General features: G+C 39.8%; 1 long non-coding RNA gene across 1 annotated transcript; it reads left to right on the top strand.

The window, feature by feature from the left end:
- Positions 1 to 517: 517 nt before the first annotated feature.
- Positions 518 to 27,663, top strand: LOC109203464 (uncharacterized). The gene is made up of 3 exons (XR_002063238.2): positions 518 to 584; positions 25,671 to 25,858; positions 27,179 to 27,663. It is a non-coding gene; the product is annotated as an uncharacterized LOC109203464 (long non-coding RNA).

Below are 27,663 nucleotides of genomic sequence, written 5' to 3' on the forward strand. Positions count from 1 at the left end.
CAAACAGCTTCCAATCTCTGTTCCTTTTTATATTGCCAGCCATATGTAAAGAAGTTGTTTGTTTTCATGTAGTTTGTACGGTGCACACCAACAAGTTCAAACCTAACCTGTGACAAATGGAGATGGAAGCCCTCAACATGCTCACCTTATTTCAAAACAGCTACATGTAGCCTACAGCAGCCTGGAGTTTGAGGGGTCAGCTATGAATCGAAAGCACTTTACCTTGTGCTCCAAACACCAGCCCTTCATACTGTATATACCGGGTTGCCTTTATTTCAAATTAAAAGTCATGTGAAAACACCCAAGCACACTTGTTATATGAAGTTTGGTGATTGATCACGGGTGAATTGGCTGTACAGTTGAGTCCTTCCCTCCTTTTTTTTGTTTTCATGGCAGGAATAGTTCTCCAATAAAAAAAAGGATCAAATTGTTAAAGGAAGTGATTTCATTGGTTGATATGGAGGAAATTGATAAAGTCACACTCTGTGTGGATTCTAATCGAACAAAGTGGACATGACAAAGCTGAAATGAGAAAAACAGGGAGATTGATGGCATGAGAAGAAATGAAAGAGGTCGTTTAGTAGGTGAGGCTTGGTTTTTTATATATATATGTTTATTTTAAGCAATTGGGTCAATATCCTGCGCGCATTAAAACCCCCTGGCCTGTGGTGACGCCTCATCGTGTGGCAACTCAAAGAGCAACTTCTCATATTATATTCAGAGCTTCAGCTTTTATTGAAAATATTTAAACTCCAAAATATCCACCAGAGCTTGTGTTATTTAAATTTCTTATTTTTTAATGGTTTTTTTGTGTGTGAAAAATGTGTCATTGCGAATCTGTTTTGCAACAGCAAGATTGAAATGGACTCAAGTAATCTTGTCTACGACCTAAGGTGAAACGCTGACTATGATGCATGACTTGACAGTTTCCTCATCCCTCAAATCTACTGTTTTAAATCGACTGTGCTTTGGTACGATTCAATTATAAAGTCAGTATTGCAGGGCTGGCTTTCTGCTGCAAAATATTTGACGATATGAGAACCTTGTGTGACCCATTTATTTTGATTTGGGAAAACAATTGTATCTCATCCCTAATGTCTGTCGTGGGCAGGCTTCATAAATCACCCTGCCAGGCTATGTACAAATGCATGATAGATGCCATAAATTCAGCAGTATCAAAGGAGAGAAATTAACATCGATTATGTCACGTATTCATCAGTGATCTGTTTAGAACGAAGCAGCGACAGAGGCTGCGGCTCAGGAGCCACTCCCTTTTTGATACTTTCATTACAGCGGGAGTCAAAAGTTGAGCTCTCCTTTATGGGGTAATGCTTTCTAATCAGAAGAAATTCCTCAGAAGATCTTTGAAGTTATTTTTTTTCCTTCTAAAGAGGCGCACGCCATGTCACTCAGTGTATATGTTTTATGCAAAACAGCAGCGAATAAGGGCATGAGCTTTAACACTGACTATAGATCAAAACTCTCAGCGTTACAATACACTGCCTGTTTTCTTGCTCTGTTGTCTTTTCTTCCCATGAAAGAGAATTATAAAGAAGACCTCCGCAACGGCAAGAGCGAAAGAGAAAGTGAGTGCAAGGGAGAAAGTAAGAGGGTGTAGAGAGATAGTGTTTATTGCTTGTGGGAGGTGAATGATGGCGCGGCATAAAAACCCCACCAAAGCGAGCAGATGGAGCCTATGTGACAGTAAAACCCCAAACGTCCGCTGAAGGTTTTTACCAGTGACTTATGAAAGCTATCTGTCAAAACAAAGGCAGGAGTTAGCAGGATGATATGCTAATGAAGCGGCATTGCTCCGGTGACAAATTATGCTCAAAAAGTAAATTGTTTCTCATAAGAGCCCTCTGTATGAGCGTGGACAGCAGCGAGTGCGAGATTATCGGCGCAGGAAGTGACACGAGACAAGGGAAGTTAGTGAAGTTCACGGAGGAACAGACAGGAAAAAGTTCTTGCTTTTTAGGATGGGGAGCAAACTTTCTTAGTACTCTTACAAACTGGCTTGTGAAAAGATCAAAAATCAAATAAGAGAAAATAAGCAGACACTAAGAGGAGGTCCCAGGTTGATGAAAAAGAGAGAGAGAGACAGTGAGCACATGGGCTAGTTTATATCAGGAGGAACGCCCAGTTGAGCTGCATTTAGTGACAACCCACCCATGTAAGCTAATTGCCGTGTAAGATTGTTTTGTAAGGCTAAGGCCACTTCTTAGACTGTCGAAGTGATGTTGTCTTAAACAAAAAGAACCAAAAGAGTCTTGGTACTCAGTGGAGAAGCACTTATTGACAAGCACAGCGGTAAGATGTTTCTTGGAGATTTTGGCCGACTCCTCTTGACAGAAATTCCCAAAATCCTTTAGGTTTATTGGCTGCTGCTTTGCAATTGGAAGCTTTAGCTCCTCCCACAGATTTTCTATAGGACTGTGGTCTGGAGACTGGCTAGACCGCTCCATGACCTTAATCTGCTTCTTTTTAGCCACTTTCTTGTTGCCTTGGTTGTCTTTTTTGGGTCATTGTCATGCCGAAAGACCGTTGACCCAATTTGAATGTTCTGGTGGAGGGAACGGGGTTCTTGTCCAAGGTTTTATGGTGCATGGCCTCATCTATTGCCCCTTGATGCAGTGAACTTGTTTTGTACCCTTAGTAGAAAAACAGCCCCAAACCATAATGCGTCCACCTCCATGATTGACTGTGGGGATGATGTGCTTTGGGTCATACTCAGCATTTCTCCTCCAACAAGGCAATCCATTACAACGTAGTGCGTTACCAAAGGTGTTCTTGGTGACTGTGGTCCCAACTGACTTCAGATAATTAAGAAGCTCCTGCTGTGTAATTTTGGGCTGATCCACCACATTTGTCATGATCATTCTCACCCCATGAGGCAAGACTTTGCCTGGAGCTTCAGACTGAGGGCAACTGATGGTAATTTTATAAAATTTTATAATTCTTCCACTTCTGAATAATTACACCAACAGCTGTCACCTTCTCATCAAACTTCTTGTTGATGGTCTTGTAGCCCATTCCGGCCTTGTGTAGGTCCACAGTCATGTCGCCGACGTCCTTTGACAGCTCTTTGGTTTTGTGGTGGAGAGCTTGGAGTGGAGGAAATTGATTCTGTGGACAGGTGTGCTTTATACACATAACAAGTTGAGATGCGTAGTGGCACACAGCCAATCTGTGGGAGCCAGAATTCTGGCTGGGTACTTATTTCACTCAATGACATGCAAATCAATTTATAACTTTTATGTAATGTGTTTTTTCTGGATTGTTGGTTGATATTCTGTCTCTCTCCATTAAAGTGAAACTACCATAAAAAATAGAGGCGGTTCACTGAGCAACGTTACAAATTCAACAGGGGATCAAATAATTATTTCCTTACTGTAGTACAACAATGTACTTCACCTCCAGGACTGCCTACAGGCATTTAGCTTAAAATCTATAGGTTCAGGCAGCTGTGCTCAGAAGTAAGGACATTTAAACTCATACTCTAATTTTTATGCAATCAGATTTATTTAAATCACACAAAAATCAAACATTGCATTGTAATATTAAATAATGAAATTGTTTGATTGGGTTCTCAAAGGGAGTCACTCACATATGTCATGGTATTCTGTCCATGTTAAGCAGTCTTTTACTTTTAATTCTTATGAGCACACTGGAATGAAAATCACTTGTATCCTCCATCTTTACATTCATTTGTGCACAGTTTTTGTTGCAAGGATCTGCACACGTCAACTTTGCAAGTACTTTTTAATCACGTTGCAATGTGAGCCGTGACAGAAGTTAATAAAGTAGGGCGCAGCGTTAAAGTAAAGATAAAGGCAGGAAGAGTTGTGAAAAAAGGGAGTACCTGGGAACAGAGGGGGCATTATGTCTGCAGCCAAAGCCTATGAAGGTAAGAAAGGGCAAACCTGCAGGAGGTTTTATGACTGAGTTATTGTCAATGTTTACATGCCAGGTGTCAATGGTGTCACAGATTGCCATCCCAGTGTTCTCAGCAAGGCTTCGGCTTGGTAAACAGACTTCAAAGGAGACGGCTCTGTGCTGAAACAGAGACACATATGCACGCATGCACAAGCACACTACCGCACGTACACACAAGCTCTCACCTTAACATGCATGCAGCTAGGTGCACGTTCTCTCACAGATGCGCATGCATGCACTCTGCTGTATCCAATCATAAGGCCAGTGTCAACGCGAGGCATTGAGCTAGCTCGAATATAGCAAAAATCACAAAGGAAATGCACAAATCTGAGGGGGAAAAGTCCTTTGAAATGTGATGTTGTGCTGAAATATAGCATTGGAATGACAGTGTGGGTGATTTTGATGTGTGCCTCTGTGCTCCTCTAAGGGTACATGTGTGCTTTTGTGTGTTCTGTGTATGATGTGTGCGCAAGGCAAATACGTGCTGTGTGTGTGCACAGAATACAGGCTTTGTTTTTGTGGTTTACCCAAATGGGTCGTAGGGATTGTCTTCTATGCTGCATGCACTATTTAATTAGGGTGAACTTTTCAAATAATCCATTATTATTAAGAGTGGATCATAAAAAGGGAAGAAAAACAGAGCTGATATGTTCCTGCTGCCTCATAATTTATCTCGTTTCTATCTTTAAATTTAAATTCTATTTTATCATTGTTTATACTGAGAAGCTGCTTTTCTAAATGGGTAAGAAGAGTAAATAAGACAGCATGGCGTGGCATCAGAACAGTTTTTCAATTATTAATGAGCTAAAATCACTTCCAATTCTCTGTTGTCTTTGTACACTATAGGCCATTTGGTAATGTTTTATCAATCAAGGAGCCAATAGCTACTGGTGAAATATTTTTCCATGTCATAAGTCATACAAATTGGAAGAATCCTGTAAGCTATACAGGTTTTTTAGTGGATTTGAAGGTTTCCAAATCAAATCCCCGCCAAAAAAAAAAAAAAAAAACAAGAAAGAAAGAAAAGAGAAAAAAGGAAGGATAAGGAGAAAAAAAACACATCTCTCATCTCTTATGCAGCCAGAGTGAATACGCCTTGAGATATGCGATTTTGCTGAGCCACTGTGGAGTGTTTGATTTCAAACCAATTTTTAGCTGATCATTATATTTTATTAAAAGCATCTCAGTTCATTATATAAAAGCCCTTTCCATTCCCAGGGAATGGAAGAAATAAATAAAAAAAAACAGCCTTGAATGAAAAGCCACACACAAAACTGGAGAATGTAAGCCTTTAATAGGAATCAGAGTTTACACCAGGGGTCCCCAATCTCAGTCCACGAGGGCCGGTGTCCCTGCAGGTTTTAGATGTGTCCTTGATCCATCACAGCTGATTTAAATGGATAAATTACCTCCTCAACATGTCTTGAAGTTCTCCAGAGGCCTGGTAATGAGCTAATCATGTGATTCAGGTGTGTTGACCCAGGGTGAGATCTAAAACCTGCAGGGACACCGGCCCTCGTGGACTGAGATTGGGGACCCCTGGTTTACACATTTATGAACCAAACAAATAAATGCTACCAGAAGAGCTGCTGTAGCTGTCAGACTAAATGTATTATTGCTGTGATATTACCCAGTCAGAGTTTTTACTCCTTCCGTTCAGATATTAACTGTATTCTAGTCCTGCGTAGGTAGCTCTTCAGCTCTTGGCTTCTTTTTAAGTTATGGAGAAAGACAAGACATAGAAGTTATTTATTTTAGTTTTAAATCATCCTCTTTGTTTTCAGAAAGAAAAGGACTTCTGAACATTTTTTTATTTTGGTTGCTATCCTGCTGTAAAACCAATCAGACTTCAACATGCCACTCCCTCAAAAAGTCCTACGAGGCCATGCATTCCAAGGGGGACACTGTCATCCGCACAATCTTAATATTTAATCATGATAACACAGCAGCAAATCACATCAGAGGCAACGCATGTTAGATCATATTGTCTGATCCAATAGTATGCTCCTGTGTTGCTATCAATTACAACTTTGGCACCCAACTAATTTGTTTGAGAGGTGGATTGGTAATTTGATTCTGGCCTCACTCACTTGATTTCCCTCACCCATTAATTTCATTTGCACTTGCCCATCAGCAGCACCAGCACATGTTGAGTCACCCACGTCCCAGAGCTCATCTTAGCCCAGTCTTATTAATACCACCAGTTGTGGCAAGTGCCAGCCTGACACTCACACAGCATGCAGCCGCCGCTCTCATTCCGAGCCATCACAGCCTGCATCTCTCCTTCAGTGGCTTGGAACCTCTTAACCTGTCCACTCTTCACCTCACCAGCCGGCTCACGCTCTTGGCTCTTCTGAATATGAATTCAAAGCCCGTGCCACCCTTTTCAGTCAGCAGCTGCCAAATAATGCCAGCTTAAAATCCATTTTTATTTTGGCCAAAGAATTCTAATTAATAGGAAGATTGGGGCTATTTTTAGAACACACGTGACATGCCAATCGGCGCTTGGTGTGGCGATTGTGTCATGTTTTTAAGGGTTAACTAAATGCGTTTGAGCATGTTTATGAATATACAGCACCAAGCAGATGACAAGAGATAGTGTCATTGTAGTAATGAGTCTCTTTGAAATATCAAGATAAGTGCTGGAAAAAACCACAAATTTAGGTTGTAGTTTCAGGAAACTGTGTTTCCAATTAACCTTTAATGACACCGCCATCAGAGTAACCCTGCACTGTCTTTAGCATACAGCAGCGTGGAAGAATAAATGACTTGGACTGAAAAAAGATATAGTTTGACAAACTGCTAAACAAGATTTAAACACGCAAATGGAAACATCTGGAAAAACTGAATAATAGAATGATTTTCCCTAATTGGAAAACAGTTATTGATGAGTCCACAGAAAAGATCAGTGTGCAAGAGGCCCTGTGTTATTGAAGTTTTAACAAGGATAAATGGCATAGACTCCAGGTCACCCTACTGGGAATCTTCCTGTTCTGCAACAATGGGGCTACAATGATGTCTTCTTAAATGAACTGGGCTGCAAACTGAGTGCACCTTTACATTTAATAATTCCCCAAATCTTTGCCTGTGCTTAATAGTTACAAAGAGTGGATAATAAAAAAAAAAAAGCCAAACAGTGATGTGGCTTTAGTCACGCACAGCTGGTCTGGTAATATCACTTGTCAGTGAGTAGAAGTGCTCTGTCTTAGTTAGAAGCTTTGTCACCTCAGGCCTGAGGATATCTCACTAAATTGTTGCTATGTGGCCCTTGAGGTTTCTTGTTTTGTTTTTTTCCCCTCCTTTCAACACTTGGTGGGTTTGTCTTCAGATCCCACGAGATAAGACAATCATGAGAAAACAGTGCAAGCACACATCTGTCTAAAAAGCAGACAGGTAGTACTGAAACACAAAGAAAAAGCTGATATCACATGTTAATACCTGCACAACAAAAGCAAACAAAGAGCAGTATTTCTCAAGCTTAGGTACTACTTTTCTTCGCCTCTGCGTTTAATGTCACTTATTGGTACGAGGGCCAAACCCGATTTTTGATGCCGAGTGTGCAATACCGCCACAAATTCCCAAACTTTGCAGCTCTCCTGGTAAATTATCAGCTCCTCTTTCATAAATACGAATGAACAAAAACACATTTGCGGTGTATAATAAGATGCAGTAATTAATGTCATCGATTCACATCTGTAAGGATACTGACTGGGAGAAATGTGATTACTTTTATCACATTTCAAAACTTGGAGTTAGTTTCGGAGCCCTGTAACTCAGTTAGCGTGTGACTGTGGAGAGAGCGAGAGGGCTGCTCCTGCTCTGTGATTGATGAGCGCACACCGGGGTAGGCTATTAAAAAAAGCTGCAGCGTATTCCATAGACAATGGCAATAAACATATTCAGGGTGCTGAATTCAAAATGACTTATTTAGGGAAAGAAAATGCAATTTTTGCACCAACCATAACCATAAACCTTGGATTAATGGGAACGCCATGTGCGCATTTAAATGCACAACCACACAGACACACAAACACACACAGGTGAATGCCTTTGTATTTACTCTATGAGAGATTATTATTGCTATTAGAATCAGCAGGACCACAAAATAATAATAATTTTTTGCATTAGGCACATTTTACTGAGGAACACTGTTAAAGGTTTGACTCTTTGGTAATTATATTCATTTTCAAGACAAAAAAATAAATAAAAAAGGAACAAAAAATAGAGAATTTGAAGGCCATACAGTTGGCCTCACTTAGCTTAGCAATAAGAAGTGGCAACCTTCTGCTCTGAAAAATTTGTTCAAACAGAAGTGCCAAAAACTGGAGTTGCAAGAAGGGCCACTTAAAGCTGGCTAAAAAAAAGAACTAAAATATCCAGCTTTAGAGATAATAACAAGCTTAGGCCTTTTTTTATTTTCATTTTTAATATAACTCCATTTAAGGTATATTCAGGGTTGAAATTATACATTATAATACCAGCAGGCACTGTTTTCCTGTTTGGCTAACAGTTGTGTCTCTAAGGCCAACATGAATTCCCAGAGTCCACAGTAAATGGGTCTTATGTAGCTGAAGTGCTGCAAAAATAACTCATCAGAATGAATCCAGTGAATTTTCATGATGTTTTAAATTAATGGGTGGATAATCGTTACATTTTGATGTGGTTTCTAATGGATTACATTGGTTTCTTGTGACTGTAAGGTTTCTTGTGTATTTCGGTAGGCTACAACCATGTGCATCATATTGATTTAACTCATCTAATGAGTAGAGAGCAGGTTTTTTTCAGTTACAGCTATAAAATACAGGCATTTGAAAAGGAAAGTGTTCACAATACTCAATGTAGCCCTGTGAAAAAGCCACAGGCTTACTGCTTCCATAGGAATTAAGACGGTATGCCATGTGCTGACGATTAAATGCAGTTGATTAACTGGTCATCGTCTCTATAAAAGAAGATGTTTTGGCAGCTTCCTGGTCTGGAGATTTCAAGTGTGTCTTAATACAATGTCACAATCCACGTCTCAGCAAATTAACACCAAGGTCAGATTGTGCAATGATCAGAGAAATTGCAAAAAGACTCCATCCCTCCGCGCGCCCGTCAAGTTAGCCCGTCAAATGTTAAAGTTCATGACAACAAAATTAAAAAAGGCTGAATAAGTGTGACTTGTTTTGAAAGGTTCCCAGGAGAGAGCCATGTCTCTGAAAAGAACCTGGCACAGCTCAGGTTTGAAAAGCTGCATGTGAACAAACCAAAAGGCTTCTGGAGCAGAGACCAAAGTGGAAATGTTTGGCTATAATGCTGTGATTGGTGAAAACTAAGCACAGCACAGCATATCAGCAAGTGATGATCTGGGAGCCACTGAGTCCAGTGTCCAGAGTCCAGTGTCCAAATGACAGGATTAAAAAAACAAACAAACAAAAAAAACACAAAAAACAGTTTACAGCCCCCTTAAATAAAAAGTTGATTTATTTTATCACACAGATTCAATCAGACCATTAAATAAGTGCTTACTACAGCTCTGATCATGTTGCGAAAAGGCTGGCTCAAACCATTCTTTCTCCCATGACCACATTACTTAAAGTACTATACAGCTGACCTATTTCTGTATAAATGATAGTTAAAAGCTTAAACTCCCAAATAATGTAATGACAGAAACACATACAAAATATGCTCATCTAAGACATAAGAAAAAGATACCCAAGACTTTGAAGCTGCCACTGGAACAAAATCGTCCATCAGCAGTTTCAGTCCTCCTGAGATACAGTCTTCCCCGGCAAAGGCTGATTCATGGATTCATCTCCTCCCACTCTGTATACCAAAGTATTCTAGACTCAAATGTGAGGTCATCTGTTTAACAGGTAAAGTTTGGCCAATATTGGGCCATGCAACAGGACAATGATCTCAAGCACCGGAGACACAGTATTTACTGTACAACCGAATGCTGAAAACCAAAGAGTTGCAATGACCCAGTCAACGTCCAGACCTGATTGAAACGGTGTGGTGGAACTTTAAAAGAGCTGTGCATAAATGAAGGCCCACAAACCTCAATGAACTGAAGCAACACTGTATAGAAGAGTGGGCCAAAATTTCTCCATGACAATATGACAGATTGATAAAGTCATAGAGAAAATGACAACTTAATATTCTAGCTGCTAATAGCGGTTCAAAAAGGTTTTGAATCATGGGGTGCACCTTTTCATATGCATGTAACTCTGCTCATAATGATTGTTCATTTCAATTTAGAAATTTACCCCACCCTTTAACAAGGATTTACCCCAGCTATTTTAGGCACAATGAGATTAGTAGAAACTGAAAAGAATCAGAGATCAACTCTGGTGTTACTGAAAGATACGTTGTCGGCTCTTTACTTTCACCAATAGGTATATTTTTTAAAACCTGTTTTTCACTGGCCAATGTTAGAATCATATTTTATATTAATAACGCAATTTGCTAACCATGCTCAATAGCTAGCACTAATGTTAGCTGACTCCGTAGGACTACACCAGCTTAAAATTAATGAACTAAATAATTAATAAAATAAAATAAATTGAAGGAATGATGAATGATGGCACAATAACATCACTTAAAACCAAATGTTTTTTGGCTGTTGGTGATGTTAAGTTTTTGTTGATGTCTGTGCTATGCTAAGCTAATCTTCAGGGCTAGCTATAACTTGTGAAGCTGTAACTTTATGTTTAGGCTACATTCAGACATAGAAGAAAGGGAATACAGCTTTTTCACATTAGTAAAGAAAAAAATCACTTTGCAATCCTCACTGTATATTAAAAAAAGGCTACATTTAAAAAACATAAAATTACAATCATCCAAAGACTTGGAAAATTTCGCTGCCATTCAGACTTCAGGCTTCGATTCAGTGTTGAACAGAGGAAGATTTAATAGCCTCTTACTGAAAAAGAAATATCTTTGGGTCGACATAGCAGAGCAGGTGATTAGCAATAATGTAGAAGCTATCCAAAATGAGGCCGCTGCTGGGTGGGGAAGGAAAGAGACGGAGCGAAATCAACATTGTTAGAAATGGATAATTCATAAATGCACTGTTCATGGTGATATCTCCAGAGATGACAGAGTACATACATCTGCAAATTGTAGTAGATGAGAGTTTAATAGCAAAGTAATGAGTCTTTTGGATCTACATATGATATGCAGCTCAAACACAGTCAGAAACCTTCAATAAACATCTCATTTTATAAAATTATTTGTGCTTGTGGTCTTTTCCCGAGGTCATGTTACTTCACCAAACACACAAGTGCACTTACTGTACACATGCCCATGTATGATGGGAAGTGTGCTTGCACATGCACAGATAGTGGGTACAGGTGCTGCAGTATTCAAAGTATCTCCTTGGGCTTTAAAGCTCTGACAGGGAACCAGACAAGGCTTCTTTCTTCACACTCCCCCTCCCTGCAACACCCCTCCCAGCCGCAAAAATATTACCAGAGCTTCCCCAGGGAGAAGCAGAGGGGAAACGTGATCTGGAAGAGAGGCGCGAATCCACCACAACAACAGCTGTTTCCAAATCACAACAACCTGGGGAAGGGTTGTGGGTTATATTTTATGGGTGGAGAGGGACCACGGATGTTCATTTATTTATCTCCACAGTCAGCATTGAGGTGTGTGTGTGTGTGTTCTTGTGTGTGTTTGTGACAAGTTATCTCATAGCTCACTTTCTACTTTCACAGGAACACGCCTAAGGTCATTGGTTACTCTGCAGAGTTCTGAGACCTCTGCCACAGCGAGTCACGTGTGCAGATGATGAGTATGTAAAAATAATCAATTTCATGCGTCAAAATATTATAATGAATGTATGAAACATAGAAAATCTTATTGAGTTGGTCTGATGCCATTTACTTTCCCCTTCACTCGCTTTCATAGATGCCACTTCTCCACGGGTACAATTATGTTGAGAGCAATTTCATATTTCAAGTATGCAAATATCAACGCTGGGCAGCCACAAACAGTCCATGTACAGAAAATATGTAGGCTGTCGCGCGATAACCCTTGCCTGTGCCGTGCTAACTCGCTATTTAAAATCTAAATTAGCTTGCATGTGCATTCCTGCTCGCACACACGTACGCTCAAGGAGTGAGATTAGTCTGATGGTTCTCAGTAGACCCAACTCCAAACACACATGCCTCTGCTGGGGTAAATGAGGGGGCATGTACTGGAGCTGAATACAAACATAACCATTAGAAGGTTGAACAGGCCAGTCTGTTGCGATGACCTTGACATGTGTTGGTGTCGACTCTCCTTTGCTACATGTTGTTATTATTTAGGTTATTTTCTATTCTACAAGCAGAACAATGACTCATCTGCTATCATTCACACTCGGTGGGCCAAACGAGTCCATATGGAAACAATATAGACATTTTATATCTGAAACTTTAAAATGTATGTTTTTTTGCTAACAGCATCCTCTGTAGTACATGCTGAGCTTCAATGCTGGTCCGTCTGTCTGCTGCTCCAAACTGGGGTATGCCGATTGCCATTTACAGTACTGCAGGTAATATAGTGTCCATAAATAATTCCTTCATAACAGAAAAACACTAAAACTTCCTCCTGCACAAGTGCAGGTAACAGCAGAACAGGTGCTGAGGTAATGTAGAGTGAGCCTCATGATAAAGCTACTTCAAAAAAAATAAATTACATAACTAAAGCAGTAAGGTGCACGTTTTTAATTTAGCACGTTACTTATCCAGTTTCGATGTACAGCAGACAAAATTCTCACTGGCTAGTCAAGCTAGGAGGCCATGTTGTTATGGGAGGGGGGTGCAAGAGAAATGAAAGCAGACACTTTGCTTTCACAGCTTCAATTTTATATCTCTAAGTTTACAAAAGGCACAAAACACTGAAGTTTGTCAACTTTCAGAAACTGTCCTGACTCCTTTAAAATAGTTGTCCTTGAAATTAAAGGAGTATGGTCCCTGTGTTAGACACACTGACTTCTAGTGATCCCTCTGGGAAAAGGTGAAAGTCTGTGTTAAAAGTTTGGGTGTCATATAAAAAATAATTGACAATGGCAAGAACACAAAATTTCATTGTTTAACGTCTAATTTGTTACACTTACACATATCAAGCTTCATATCAGTTTTGCACCATGCAAGCTTCTGATGAACTCCACAGACTGCACATTTTTACAGCAACTGGCTCTGTATACAGTGGCTCGCTGTTCTTTTATCACTACTACTCAAGAAGATTCAATTCAGTTTTATTTATATAGCAGCAAATCACAACAGCAGCCTCAAGGCAGTCTATAATGGAAGGTAAAGACCCTACAATAATACAGAGAAAACCCTAACAATCAAATGACCCCCTAGGAGCAAGCACTGGGAAGGAAAACTTCCTTTTTACCGGAAAGAAACCTCCAGCAGAACCAGGCTCACAGAGGAGCAGCCATCTGCTGTGACTGGTTAGGGGGGAATGGGAGGAAGACAGGACAAAGACATGCTGTGGAAGAAAGCCAGACATTAATAGTAAATAATGATTAATCGGTGTTGAAGTATATACTGTATTTTTCTGACCATAAGGCCCACCAGATTATAGGGTAGTGCCGTAATGCTCTGACAATCCATCAAGCGGTGCAGCTTCGAAGCTTACCAAAGTCGTACTAAAACATTTTTGGCAGATTTTTGAGTGCCATGTACCACATTAAAATCGGTTGGAGGTCAGTAAGCACAACCAGTATTCATACATAAGGCGCACCAGATTATAAGGCGCAATGTCGATTTTTGAGAAAATTAAAGGATTTTAAGTGCGCCTTATAGTCCGAAAAATACGGTATATAGCATACATTGTGGCACCTCTGTAGATGTAACTTATATTCATCTTTCCCCTTAACTTTTGCAGCTTGTAAAGTCCCAGGGTTGCAACAACATCCTATTAAATGCATTAATAAACTTTGCTTTCTAATAATTAGGACTATTTTTCCTTTATCCTGTTATGCATAACTTTTTAACCTCAACCAGGGGCTTGGACTCTGACTTGAGCCAAATGATAAAGTGGCAGCTCTGCATAATGACGGTTTGCAACATTTGGAGACTACCGTTTGTTGCTATTCCTGCTATAATTGAAGATGTTTTCTGGATGAGAGATCTAAAAACACTGGTGCACAACAACTTTTCACCAGGGGGATTCTCTGCCATCCCTTCTTTCTGATGTGGCCCTTCTCAAGCCCATTACCTTTTTGTTGTCTTTTTCCCCCTGCGTTTTTACTTCGCCACACCATCTGTCTGTCCAGCATTTTTTAAATCAGTTTGCCCATTCGTGGCGCCCTCTGCCTCAACTTCACCCCTGGCACTTTCAATTTAGTCTCCAAAACCTCTGAATGATATGCAAGTCTGAGTCAATTTACCCCGAGTTCTTGGATGTTTGTCAGACAATACTAGAACAACAGCATGATTTGTTCTGTGCACAAATCTCAACAGTCTATACCCTCTTGGCATTGTTAAGGGAAGCCAGAAAAGGCAGAGACAGACATGGAGAAAATATCCTATCAATCTACAGGATATTAGCTGCGAGGCACCAGTTCGTACTGCCAATGATGTAACCCTCTGTGCCAGTATGAGCAAGTGCCACAATAAATTACTTCACATCATCCAATGCTTTTATCTGATGATGATAGCGCTCTGTGTGGGTTGTATGATTTCAAGCTTAAGATTTTCTTGTTGTGGCAGTGGTAGCATGGTGATTAAGAGTGCGTGAGGGGGAGAGTGAATCAGAAAACAAAACTGTGTACAAGGCTGTAATTGTACAGGGTTTATAATTCCTGCAAAGGAGGGTATTTGAACGCTTAAAACCTGGAGACCCCAGCCAGCACTCCCCCAACCCCAGTCACATCCTATTGTTAAATGATACACTTATTCATCTGACATCCTTTTTAAACCTGAATGTCTGTGCTAAACCCATTTTGTACTTGGGTAAAGGCATGTTATACATTTCTAAAGGGTCAGTTGTGCTCTCAACATGCAGAGAATGGTTCTGCCATTTAAAAACTGTAACTGTGGTTCCCAAAATCCTGTGCATGCATCAAACAACACTCTACTTTGCAACTTCTAAGCATGATTTCCATTTCCATTTCAAGCTTGTTCTTGCCTCATTACAGAAAGCAGCTTTGTACCTATTTTTTACCTTCCCACCAATACCTCCAGGCCTGTATTAGTGAAATAACAGCAGTTACATTTCATCCAAGCTGAGTTGGCAATGGATAAGAGAAATGTGTGGGTGGTGGGTACCTTGGCGTACCTGTGCAACCCTGAACTAGGTGGGCCAGTGGGTGATGGTGCCAGATTGCAGACCGACTGGCAAAGACATTATCACACTCAGGTTTGTAAGCTAATACATGACTCTTCAGAAAACAAAAAAAAGACAGAGAAAAGAAATGTGGAAATAACAATTCCAACTGAACAGAGGAGCGAGTGAGACAGAGAGACTGGAGGGTTTCGGGGTTACAGTATCTGGTTCTAGTATCACTTATTGCCTGACTGCCAACATCCAGAAACAAACATTTGCCAAAGACTTGTGAGTACCAGACAGCACAACAGTCTTTGACCTCTAACATAAATCTGCAGTGCAATCCTCCATCCACATTTAAGCATAACTGTTATTAGACTATCCATTCACTGGCTGCTAAATCTCTGTCGTCATCCCCTATTAACCTTAAATGTATCACTAATCTAACATTACAGACAGAAAGTAAACTACAAGTATACACACATATGCTATGCTAAATAACTTGATGGTTTTCTAGTAATTACTAATTTGTTTACTTCTCATGTAGCAGAAATGAGACAGCGAGGAGTATATGCTTGTGCTAAAGAGGGGATAAAGCATGATTTTGAATCCCTGCTGGAAAAAGACAGAATTTATTATTTGGCATCATCTTATTAAAATAACAGACCTTATTAAAAGGTCAGTAATTACTTATTTACACGCACAGAGGCTGCAGATGCTTATGTTAAACATCATTCTCTAACTAGACCTCGCTGACATGCTGCTGTATCAGGAAAGTTACACAAAACTGAAAAATAATAACAACCCTAAATTAAAGAATGGTTCAGTCTAATAAGAACCATCATCATCAGGCATCAGCAGTAATACTGACATGCTAATGAGCGAATAGACTAACAAGCACTGAGTCTACTGCTCAGCCCTGACTTGTATCAAAGCCAGGAAAAATTGCAGTAGAAAATAATTTTCTTTTTTTTTCTTTTTTTGTTTGTTTGTTTGGTTTTGTTTTTTTAGCCAGCACTAATTGAACAATTATCACCTTTTGAGCTGATGAAACTTGTTAGAGAACAGTTTGTTTTGATCCCACTATTAGGTTATAAAACATATAAATATCATTCATTTGAGAATGAATTCTCATTCTATTTAACTATAATCCGTAACTCGCTATTTAGCTGCCAAATTAGCCATCGTATGCACCAGCCGGTCGCTAACTGCTTCTGTCTGTAATAGCTGAGAGCTTACAAGCTGAGCTATAGTTTGCTATAAAACTCTATAAAGACAAAGGAAGCTCCAGATTCATAATTCTCTTTTCTTCTGTTTATAAACCATCTTAACTATGCTGAAACAAATTATTTGACTAAATGAACAAATGTGTGTTTTCAGAAGAAAATAAATGCTATATATGTAGCTAATCTTAGCTCAGCAGATTTCTGTAGTAGTTTAGCTAGGTGTCAGTAGCTAATACCAGAGGTTTGAACAATGAAGTGTTCAGGGTTATTGCTCAGTCACACTACAATAAAACATAGGATGGAAAACTCAGTGCTTTCCCAGTGACTGCAGTGTTTTTGGGTTTGTGTTTTTTCCGTGTATAATGAAAGAGCTCTAATACTTCTACGTCTTTCCTTTCTGGTTTCAAACACGCTAGACTTTATTAATACACTTGTGCCTTTCCAGTCTACTGACTGGAGTGCTTAAAGCAGACGACACTTTAAATACTATACGTTTCCTCTCATACACACTCTGCTTCTTTGTCTGGTGCCACCGTGCTGCTTTCAGCCTATATTATGTGTTTAACCTCTTCATATTTTTCAAATATTATAGTTTATCTTCCATTGTAAAATCAGTCGCCCTCCTTTCAGTACATAATCCATCTTTCTGACTGGTCATAGACTGCCAGTGCCACCTTCTTCGTGTGAACACGTTCATAGCTAAACTGGGAAACCTTGGATTGGCTTATCGAGTTGACCCCTTTTCCTGATTGCCGCCAGATAAAGAAAAGATATCTTGTATATATTCAGCTTGGGGCCCCAGAACTTGTCATTAAAAACTTTAAATAATGCTGGTGTTGAATTCAAATGCTTGCCTAAAGACTCATCATTTACATACAAGGACATTAGTTCAGGTAGCTGCGAGTTAATGCAATGCTCACATCTTTGCATAAATAAACAGAAAATATATAAAATAAATAAAAATATAAAATGCTTAAGTATTATGTCAATTCCTAACTCTGTTTTTTAATACAAAAGACAAGATAATTTTGCTTCATTATGTAAAAATATTCTACAAATCTGAAGTGGAGAGTGTGTTGACATGTCTGACATGCTTTCACAGGGTTAAAAACTGATTAATTATACTGGTATTTTAATTTGTGAGCAGGTGCATGAATAAAAAAGCCACGAGCCAGGAATCCGAGCTATTAGCAACAAAAAATTTGTAAAATTATAAAATAAAAGCATTTGTCACCATGAGTTTTCCATACATACATATGGAATAATCAGCACGCCAATCAGCAACCAGACCTCATGCAATCTTTCCACCAAAACACCAAAAGAAATCAAATTGTACGTCAAATCGCCAGTGTGTTTTCTACTCGCTGCTGTTGCCAGCAACACCATGTTTACTGACCTGGCAACATGTCATGTTGTGTCAAGTCCTCAGTCCTAAGAAGAGTTGCTGAACAGAAAGGTCAGAAAAGCATGCTCATAAAGGGATGTGGACAGCTTTTAGCCTATGGCATTGCTTTAATCAAAGCCAAATGCAGTTGCAGTCAGAAAACACTTCTGATTTACTCAAGCAACAGTGAACACTGGCTCTGAGTAAGACCTGTAGGATTTGTGGCAGTGAGGGCATTGACTAAGAAATCCTAACATTTCCTCAGAGGTATGAGGTGTGCACGTCTGCATGCGTGTCCGCGAATGTGTGCGGGTGCACGGAGTGTCCTTGTGGCGAATCTGTGCCTTGGGCTGTTTTTTCCAGACTTTGTCGGAAACATGTTGCATGAAGCAATACACCTGCAAGTCATGGTGTGAAGTCATTGGTGCTGTGCACTTCACAGTCCTCAGGCCAGTCCATGGTTAACCAGATTTATTCCTTATCTTGCAGAGAACAGCTTCATAACAACAAAAAAAGAAAAAATACCTCTAGTAAATTCTAAGGAGCTTTGCAAAAATTTCATTTGATTCAAAATTACTACAAAAACAACTCAACACGACTCAACTATTCTTCTGGTTAATTACACAGATGAATGCATTTATTTTTTCTGAATTAAAAAAAAAACGGATCAGTGATTCTTCAGCAACAAATACGTCTTTGTATGTTTTGAAGAACAGCATTGTGGCGCGCGAGCAGCAAGCGGCCCATTTGTGAAAGCTCCTCCATCATGATGAGAGACAGCCCACACAGCTTCAAATTGCTGATGAGCATATTTTTAGTCGAGGGGCTGCCCCAGTGTCTGGCTTACATGTGGGACTGACAGAAAATGTAGAGCAGGTTTTCCAGTTAATACTGGTACAGCAAGCCTTCCTGCTCCGTAATTAACCAATTAACAAGCAACGTGTCCCACCAACACCATACCTGATTCAGTTTGCAATCAGGAATGCTCGTCTGCAAAGTTTTAATTGTGCCCGAGGCAATAACTTACTGTTTGTAATCACATTCTCCCTCTCCCTATATTGCACCATGGTGCGTTTGGGAGGAAGAAATTTACTGGCGCAAGCTAATTCGGCAAACCTCCATGTTGGAGGTGAGCACAGTGCACACTACCAGCAGCGCTTAAGGTTTTGCTGAACAACAGAATGAGAGTTAATATGTTTCCCAAATTATTTACACATTGTGCATTTACAGCCTCAGATGAGATGTGAGAGGCAGACAGGGGAGCTTTCATTCAGCACCACTCGCAGCAAGGTTGTGTTGAGACCACAGAATGCAAACGCAGGCAAAGAAGAAACCTCCCTTTCTCCATAATTCAAAATGAGATATTTCATTAACAGTAGTTAATGAAAAAAAACATATTAAAGGAGACAACATTGCAGGTTTTGACTCACGAACCTGCACGCTGGGGTTGTATAGTGGAGTCAAGCCCTGTGCCAGAGCCAATCATCGTTCAGGAGGCAGACATGGTGCGTGGACTAGATGAATCACTAAGCTGTCATGTGTCTGTTTCACATTCTGACTGTCTGAAAGCAAATTATAGGTGACTTAATGTTCCTTTTTTCTCTGTATTCTGGTGCGCTGCCAGGCCATACACTGAGCTAAAAGGCAGAAATATGGTCTGTCAGATGGGAGCTGCCACTAATTGTTCAGCTCAAATCCCTCCATTTTCTTTAGGAGACCACATCCACCCACCACTTTTAAAAATATAAGGGTAACGCTATTGGCTATAATAGACATCAAGCAATTACAAGAGTCATACATTCTAATATGATAGACGCAGGAGAGACTGGGATTAGCTTTGCGCTCTTGATGGAACATGCACACACCCTAACTGCAAAACACAAACAATCTAGGGCACCGATTCCAAATTCAATTGTTGTGAACATGAAGCCAGCTAGTTTCAGGCAGTGGGGTGAGTTTGGCCCACACATACCAATTAGGCCCGTTTCCAAAGCAATACTGCACAATGCTGCCCAGAGGACTGCAGCAGAACAAGACTTTGATTTCCCTCAATGTGATAGTAATTTCATATTCCTCTGAAAAGCAACATGGCTACTGAGGCTCGAGTCTCGAGATGAGCCATGAAGAGCAATTCACAAGAAGATGCTTGTCTGGTCATTTGCATATCATTTCGGCAACAAATACGCAAATATGTTGCGACCGGTTTGGCGAGGAGGTATTGGAAGACCTGCGCGCCTGTGTGAACGCCACGGCCTCTGATACATCCGAAAACCATAGAAGTGGGCTTCTTTTATTAGATTCATAGCATCCCCGGGGTAGCTTTGTTAACTGTTGCGTTTGATCAGGTATTGTTTCTTGCTCCCTCCCTCACCCTCCCCACACACACTTCTGAGAGCAATGCTTGCATCTGGGATACAAAAAAAAAAAAAAAAAAATCAAGGCCGTAACTGAGAATCCAGCCTGTGGTCTTCACGCCGACTAAACGCAGTTGAGCTGGAATCCCACCACAGCGCATCAGACAGATTGAGGAATAGTGAGGGAGGAGGCATGTAATGAGAGCCGGGAGAATTACTACACTCTATTTATAGGGAGCGCGGGATTGTTTACCTTCTTTCTTAGCTACTTGTCTGGATGGGTGGTGAACTGCTAATGAGAGGATGCATCCCTGCCTCGCCACGTTGTTGTGTCACCTTCATGTTTTCGCCATATGTTCAGATTTACCTGTGAGAACCAAATGACTCATCTTTAAGGTCTGCACGCCCTCCTCATTCACATACTTTCATTCTTCTTTTTGTCATAAAATTCAATCTTTTATGGGGTGGTGGTGTTGCTGGTGGGGGACTGGAGTAGCGGCAGCAGCAGTGGGATAATACTTATTTCTATGTAAGACGGTGTAGGAGAGCCTATTGTTGGAATAAATCTTCAGCCTCTCATTTGACTCGCTGGGAATGCTTGATCATTTGTCACATGGGAGGAGAGAAACCAAAGTACTCCAAAGAGAGCAGAGGTGTGACTGCATGGAGGCGGCCATATTAGCAGAGATATTCTTCAGGATTATGTGCCCCTTCAACCCAGGCCAAGAATTTGTCAGCAGAAGTGCAGATATGGCTCTATCAATAATCCATGGCATTGTGTATTTCCCAACTGATGCCATTATACGGCTGGGGGATGACAGCACTCACCAACTCCATCATCTTATCCACAGGGACCAGGATCTCATAAAGCGCTCTCAACATAGACATCTCATATAACGGGTAATAACTCCAGCCGGTTAATACAGGGGAATTATCAGGGAGAGGAGCAATGAACCCAGCAGAAACCAGGGCGGCCACCTCTATGTTACTGTTAGAGAGGAAGGTGTAAAAGGAGTGGGAGGGACAAAAATGAGAGATAGGAAACAGAGGTAACGGGACAGCGAGCTAGATAAGAGAGGGAGGGCTGGCAAAAGATAAAAGACAGAGGAGGAAAGAAAAATGCGCAGAAAGGAGCAAAGCAGTTGTGTTAAACAGATGAGCAACGTTAGGAGGCAGAGGGATGAGTAAAGGCTAAAGAAGAAGTAATCAAACAAAATGCAGTGTAAACATAAAGCTTCAGTAGAGTATTTGTCTTTTTTCTTTTAAACCTTATTAACATTAACACGTTACAAGAACATAGTCACCTTGAGGTCTGCCTTTAACGTTGAATCATGCATGAGAGAAATAGTGGTATATGAGGTACAGAGCACATCACGTCGACCTTCAGTGCTTGTAGATCTAAGTTCATAACTGAGGTAGACAGTAATGAATGTAAAAACGTGTACATTTCAGTTGTAGCTGAACATTCATCTGCTCCATAATGCAAAAGTGGACGGCATTTTTCACCTAGTGAAAAACTGTGGTAGGTGAGGCCTGATCCAGTTTACAGTAATCCTATGTTTTCTGCATCTATCAGCAAAGCAAGAAAGCAGCGATCCATGGTAAAGGTTTAAATAAGGACAGGAGTGTGTCTAAAGGGAATGTCCGTTTTTCTATACATCATCAGCAGCAGTTGTATAGATTTGATCATTAATAAAAACAAAATACAAAACACTTTTAAGTAATATAATGGAGGGTGTTCAAACATACACAATTAAGCACGAGTAGTTGTTGTAAACATTTTTTTGTGTAAATCGTAGGTATTTGTAAAGGTTCCTCTTGGATTTAATCACTTTATTGTTTATTGTGTTACTTTTCTCAGCCCATAATTAACAACTGTTATCACAAATGGTTGTGAAGACGGCGGGTTTTGCAGCTCCAAAGCTGGGACGCAGTTTAAAATGTGAATAAAATCAGTAAAATGTGATCAAAATTGTGAAATGTTGTAACTTTTTTTTTTATTTGTTTTTTTTTGTGGAACATCTCACAACTAATTAGAATAATTGCTAAAATGTTTATGTTAATGTTGTCCAAAAGGCTGAGTCTTTGAGAAGTAATGACTGGTAATGGATAAAAAGCACCCTAACCCTCTACTCTAACTGAGCACACACATTGATACAGAGCAGTGCTTTATTGTGTACTTTCAAGAGTTTTCTGGCTATCACACGCACACTCACAATGCAATGGATGCACTGGGGTTGTTTCCAACATCATGACCAAGGGCACGCTGATGTAAGGACTGGAGGAAACACCGATCTTTTTCTCTCATTGGGGAAAAGTTCACATTGTGAAACACTGCATGCAAGAAAATACAGTTTGGAAATATCAGTGTAACTTTGCAATAATGTGGGGGTTATGCAACTGATCGTACATAATATCTTTAAAAAACAGAGAATATGGAGAAATCTCTGTGTACAGAGAAGAAGACCAAAAAAAAGTATAGATTCACTGTGATCTCCAGTCCTTCAGATGGCAAAGCAGTGAAAAAAAGGCTCTATAGTGGAAAAGAAAAGATTCTGTAGTGGAAATTTAAAAAAAAATCGGTTTTGGTAAACAAATAAAATCTAGATTTGGTGTCATCTTCTGTGGGCAATAGCTCCTTTAAAAATGAACTGAAAAGTTATTTTAAATAAAAATTTGAGAATTTGAAATATATTTGGCAAATCACAGAAGCCGTATCTGGCTGAGGAGAATAAAGATCACCTTATTACAACTGCATAGTTCAAAAGCCAGTAATAATTATTTGATCCCCTGCTGAGTTTGTAAATTTGCTCACCTCCCAAAAACCCCCCGAACAGTCTCTAATTTTTATGGTAGTTTCACTTTTATGAAGCGAGAGAGAGATTATGAACCAAAAATCCATAAAATAAACCCCACGTTACATAAAAGTTTGAAACTGTACTTGGTGGAGGAATCCTTGTTGGCATGGACCGCTGTAAGACATTTCTTGTAGTCAGCCACCAGGTTTGGTGGAGGTTTTGTGGAGAGGTTGGAATGGAAGAAATTGATTTCGTGGACGGTGCTCTATGGACATAACAAGTTGAGATGTGGAGCATCTGTAATTGATTGATTCATTGATTCTAATCTTTGTACTGCATAGAGGATCAAATACTTACTTCATTATTTCATGCAAATCAATATGTAACTTGTGTTTTTTTTATTATTTTTATTTATTTATTGTATTTTTTTTCCTCTTCTCTCTCTCTAATAAACTAAAAATTAGGGAGCGTTCATTTCTTTAGAAGTGAGCAAACAAATTCAGCAGGGGCTCAGATTTTCCTCCACTTTATAAAACATTCTACTTCCAATACTACAGCAACTATTTTCCTCAGTTACAGAGTTTAAAAGAAGAACAGATGATACAACACCGTGGTAAATTTTTCCCAACATCAAATCAAAGACGAGCATATAGTTTTCAACAAATGTGAAAACTATATGCAACTATATTGCATTGAGATTGAAATGAATTAAACATTGGCTTTAAATTATTTACAAATCACTGCATTCTGTTTTTTTTTTTTATCTACATTTGAGATTAGTCCTGGAAACGTGGGTGTATGTTGTGTTTTTGACATAACACGACTAAAAAAATCCTCACACTCTGGATTCCCCTTTTGGATTACTGCAGTGAAATGAAGTTATCTTTGCTGAGGACTCTATAATGAAGAGCTTAAACTTGTAATCCCCATAATCCAAATCAAAGCTGCCTTTAATTGTTTCCATATTACAGTATCATTTAGACTGAACTGACTTTACTTAAACGCAGGATTACGACACTGTTTACTCTGAGACCTGCCCATGACTGAAAAACAAAATAAGTCTTTGCGTTCAGTCTCTGATTTAAAAAAGATATTTGACTATAATCTGTTGTTAACCTTTATCAAGTTATTTCCAAACATTTAGCATCCTGTTTTATGATGTCTATAGGGTGTCAGTAAGGACTAGTTATTCTAAATGCCCAACAGAAAACCTGAGGGGCGGGCACTCCATTTAACAGTGTAAAAAATGAATTTTCACTGAGACTTTTAACTATCCTGGAAGAATAATAAAAAGGAAAAAGGCTGGCTCACACCATCCAACCTGACACTACACTACAAGGGCTCCAGTGTCCTCCAAGCAGACTCAACAGGGACTTGAAAATACTATAAGAACAACTGTTCCTTTATGGTGTCCACAGTTGTGTGTGTGTGTGTCTGCAAGGGAGTATTATCCTGCCCATCCTCTGGGCTTAGTAAGCTAGTTTGCTAATGCGTTCTTTTTTTATTAGCAATATGTTTTGCAAGGACAAGAAAGTGTCCCTCATTTTCACCATGAAAGATAATGTTTTTCGCTAACTGCAATGACTGATTTTTTTTAAACCAGGTGCTAAAAAAGACAACAGACTAAAACCACAACTAGTGTAGTCTTAACTTTGTTAGATATGTCATTTAGCAGATTTATGTGTTGCAGATTACTATATGATCCTATAGAAACTTGGGTCCATAACATATAAGTTCTTTAAGCACTGTAAAGGCTTCTAACACACATTAGGTGGTGATTTAAACTCATATTTTTCAAAAGTCCAGCGTTATTTTGCAGACACCGATATTCTTGCTGTCCCTCCCTCATTCATAATCTCTACATCTCAACCACCATAATTAACTTACTCTATGGTGACTAGTACATTAAGAATTTTGACACAAGGCAGTCCCTATTATTTCTCATAGGGTAAATGGTACATTGCACTAGGTAGTAAGTAGTGAGTTATTTCAGACAGAGACGTAGTGTTCGTTCTGTGATGCTGTACTGTTGCGTGTTTTGCATACGAATGCCCTGTCTGTTGTGCACACGTATCCAACTGCTTGGACGTTTGTGCCACCCCTTGTCATCTTTGTTCTATGTCACTGCCCATTAAATCTCAAGCAACCAATAATAAGCATCTGGCTCCAACCCTCTATCAGGCCTTTTAGTCTTAAATGTGGGTGGGTGCCAGCCACTAGTGCTATTAGCGGCGAGAGGGACAGGAGGGAGAAAATAAATATATAATGATGCCACCCACCAAGCAAAGATATTCAGTGTTTGCATTTCAGGGGACAATAAAGAAGGCCATCTGTTCCTGTCATTCGTGCTTTATTGTTTTCCTCGGCGGGCCACTCACTTTGGAACGCGGCATCAATGCCCTCCCTGCCTCACAATCTGAGTGGTCCCGACATGCACGAACTACAGTCAAACTGTCTGCACACATGCGTGACAGGACATAAACACACAGACATATATGTAGTGTACTGCTAACCTTTACGGCTGCACAGCTGTAAGACAAGGAAGGGTCATGAAAGGTCTATTGGTTTTTGAATCTTCAATAGAAAAATTATGACAAATCAAAAATATGCTAAAAAGATGCTGAGGGGGGCATGGCTTTGAATAAATTCCGTGTCCCTGCTCGTCATGTTGGCTCCGGAGGTAGGATGGCAAACAAAGCCAAATGTTTTCCTTTCATTCATCCTGCAGGATGGAGAAGAGAGGAGAGGAAAGAAGGAGGCAAACCACACTTTTCTCCTCCTGGCTTAGAGTTTACCGAGGGGAGAGTCTTCAATATTGGCTGAAGCAATGAATGGCTCCTTGTGACTGTGTTCAAACTCACCGCAGACGTGCCATGAGGAGAAGCTGGGAGCTCAGCAGACACGAAGATGATGCAGGTTGGAGTTTTTGGATTTCTTCAATGACAAAAGGAACGCCATTAGATCCAACATCTCAATGCCAGTATAAGAACTCTCAGAGACACACACAGTTCAGTCAGCGAGCTCCATCGCTTTCACCCAGCTTCATCCACCCAGCTGTCTTATTTGATTTCGCACATGAAGCTCACCCACAGTCATTTAGGACAAGTTTTTGCCACAGTATCCCCCATTATTCTGAGTATAATTCATGAGTACTTAGACAATCGAGTCATTCCTTCCTTTTTAACTATACTGTTGTACAGCCACTAAAAAGAAATAAAAACCTGATGTCCTCAGTAACTACAGGCCCATTCCCAAGTTACATTTCCTTGCTAAGATTTAAGAAAAAGTTTTCTCCTCTCGTCACGTTTCCTCTTATTTAAATATTTTTAACATATTCAACAAATGTCAGTCTAATTCTAGAAGCAGGCCCAGCACTTTTGAAGGTTTATAATGATATCCTTTTATCTGCTGATTCTGGTTCCGGTGCCACTATATCACTCCCAGCTAAGCGCAGTGTTTGACACCATCAGCCATGACCTTCTTTCAAAACATCATGTGCATGAAATTTGTTCCCAGGATTAAGTTTTACTTTGGTTTTCCTCATAGCTGAAAGACAGAACCTTCACAAACAGGAATCTGTTCTTCATCCCCAGCTTCTTCTAAATGTGGCGTCCCTCAAGAATCCTTTCTAGGTCCTTTACTGTTTTCACTGTACATGCTAACCCTTTGCTCTATCTTTCTATTACTGTTAACCTCTGCCACACCTGGCAGTAACTATTCTGTGTAGATACTCTGACAGTTTGGATGATTTCAGATCATAGATCAGATCTAAACAAGAGCAAAACTGAAGTTTTTTTATTTGCCTCCAGTGCTGTATGACTGTCCTAACAAAGGTACTCGTTCCTGTATTCACATATGTTCTAACAGTAGTTAAAAATCTTGGTGTTTTTATGAATAGTTGCTTCACTTTTAACACTTTAATCAGTAGCGTTGTGAAGGGCAGCTTTTACCAACTGAGAACCCTCACTAAAGCCAAGACAGTTATACATGCCTTTAATACCTCTCAGCTGTACTACTGTAACTCTCTGTATGTGAGATTGTCCCTTTCCACTCTTTCTCGACTGCGATTGGGACAAAGCTCAGCTGCTTGACTTCTAACTGAAGAAAAAGACAAATAAAACAACATTTGGTTCAAAAAGACATTAGGTCATAGCTGTTTTTAGCTCAGTTACACTGGCTATCTGTGAAACGTAGGATTAATTTTTAAATGTATTTCTTCTTATATTTTACCTTTAGATCACTAAGGTCATCCTGCCAACGCTTTCACTCCGTGCCCTTGTCACTCTTGTCTAAAATCTAAAGGTGACTGTGCCTTTGCTGTTACTGCCTCCAGGCTTTGGAATTGACTGCCAGCCCACATGAAGACCTCTCCAACAATTGACAGTTTTAACTAAAGATCTGCGTATTTTCACTTGCTTTATTCAAGTCTGTCAAGTCCAGTGTGAATGTTTTCTCACTGCGCTTTCTTTTTAAAACTGGTGTTTCTATTGTTAGCTTTATTTTAGGTATTAATTTGTATATATCACATTTCGCATCATCATATCACATCCTTGTTATTTTTGCTCTGCCTTTCATTTTTTTTCATCACATTATTTGCTCAAGTGAGTTTTATGTTTTGTAATTGAGGTTTTTTTTAGACTTGAAATGTAAATGTGTCTGCCTGGAAAGTGCTGTGGGTCAACTCCAGTTGATTTAAATGTGCTATGTAAATAGAAGCGACT

This window comes from Oreochromis niloticus, linkage group LG9 (assembly GCF_001858045.2).
Source record: "Oreochromis niloticus isolate F11D_XX linkage group LG9, O_niloticus_UMD_NMBU, whole genome shotgun sequence".
Classification (NCBI taxonomy): Eukaryota; Metazoa; Chordata; class Actinopteri; order Cichliformes; family Cichlidae; genus Oreochromis; species Oreochromis niloticus.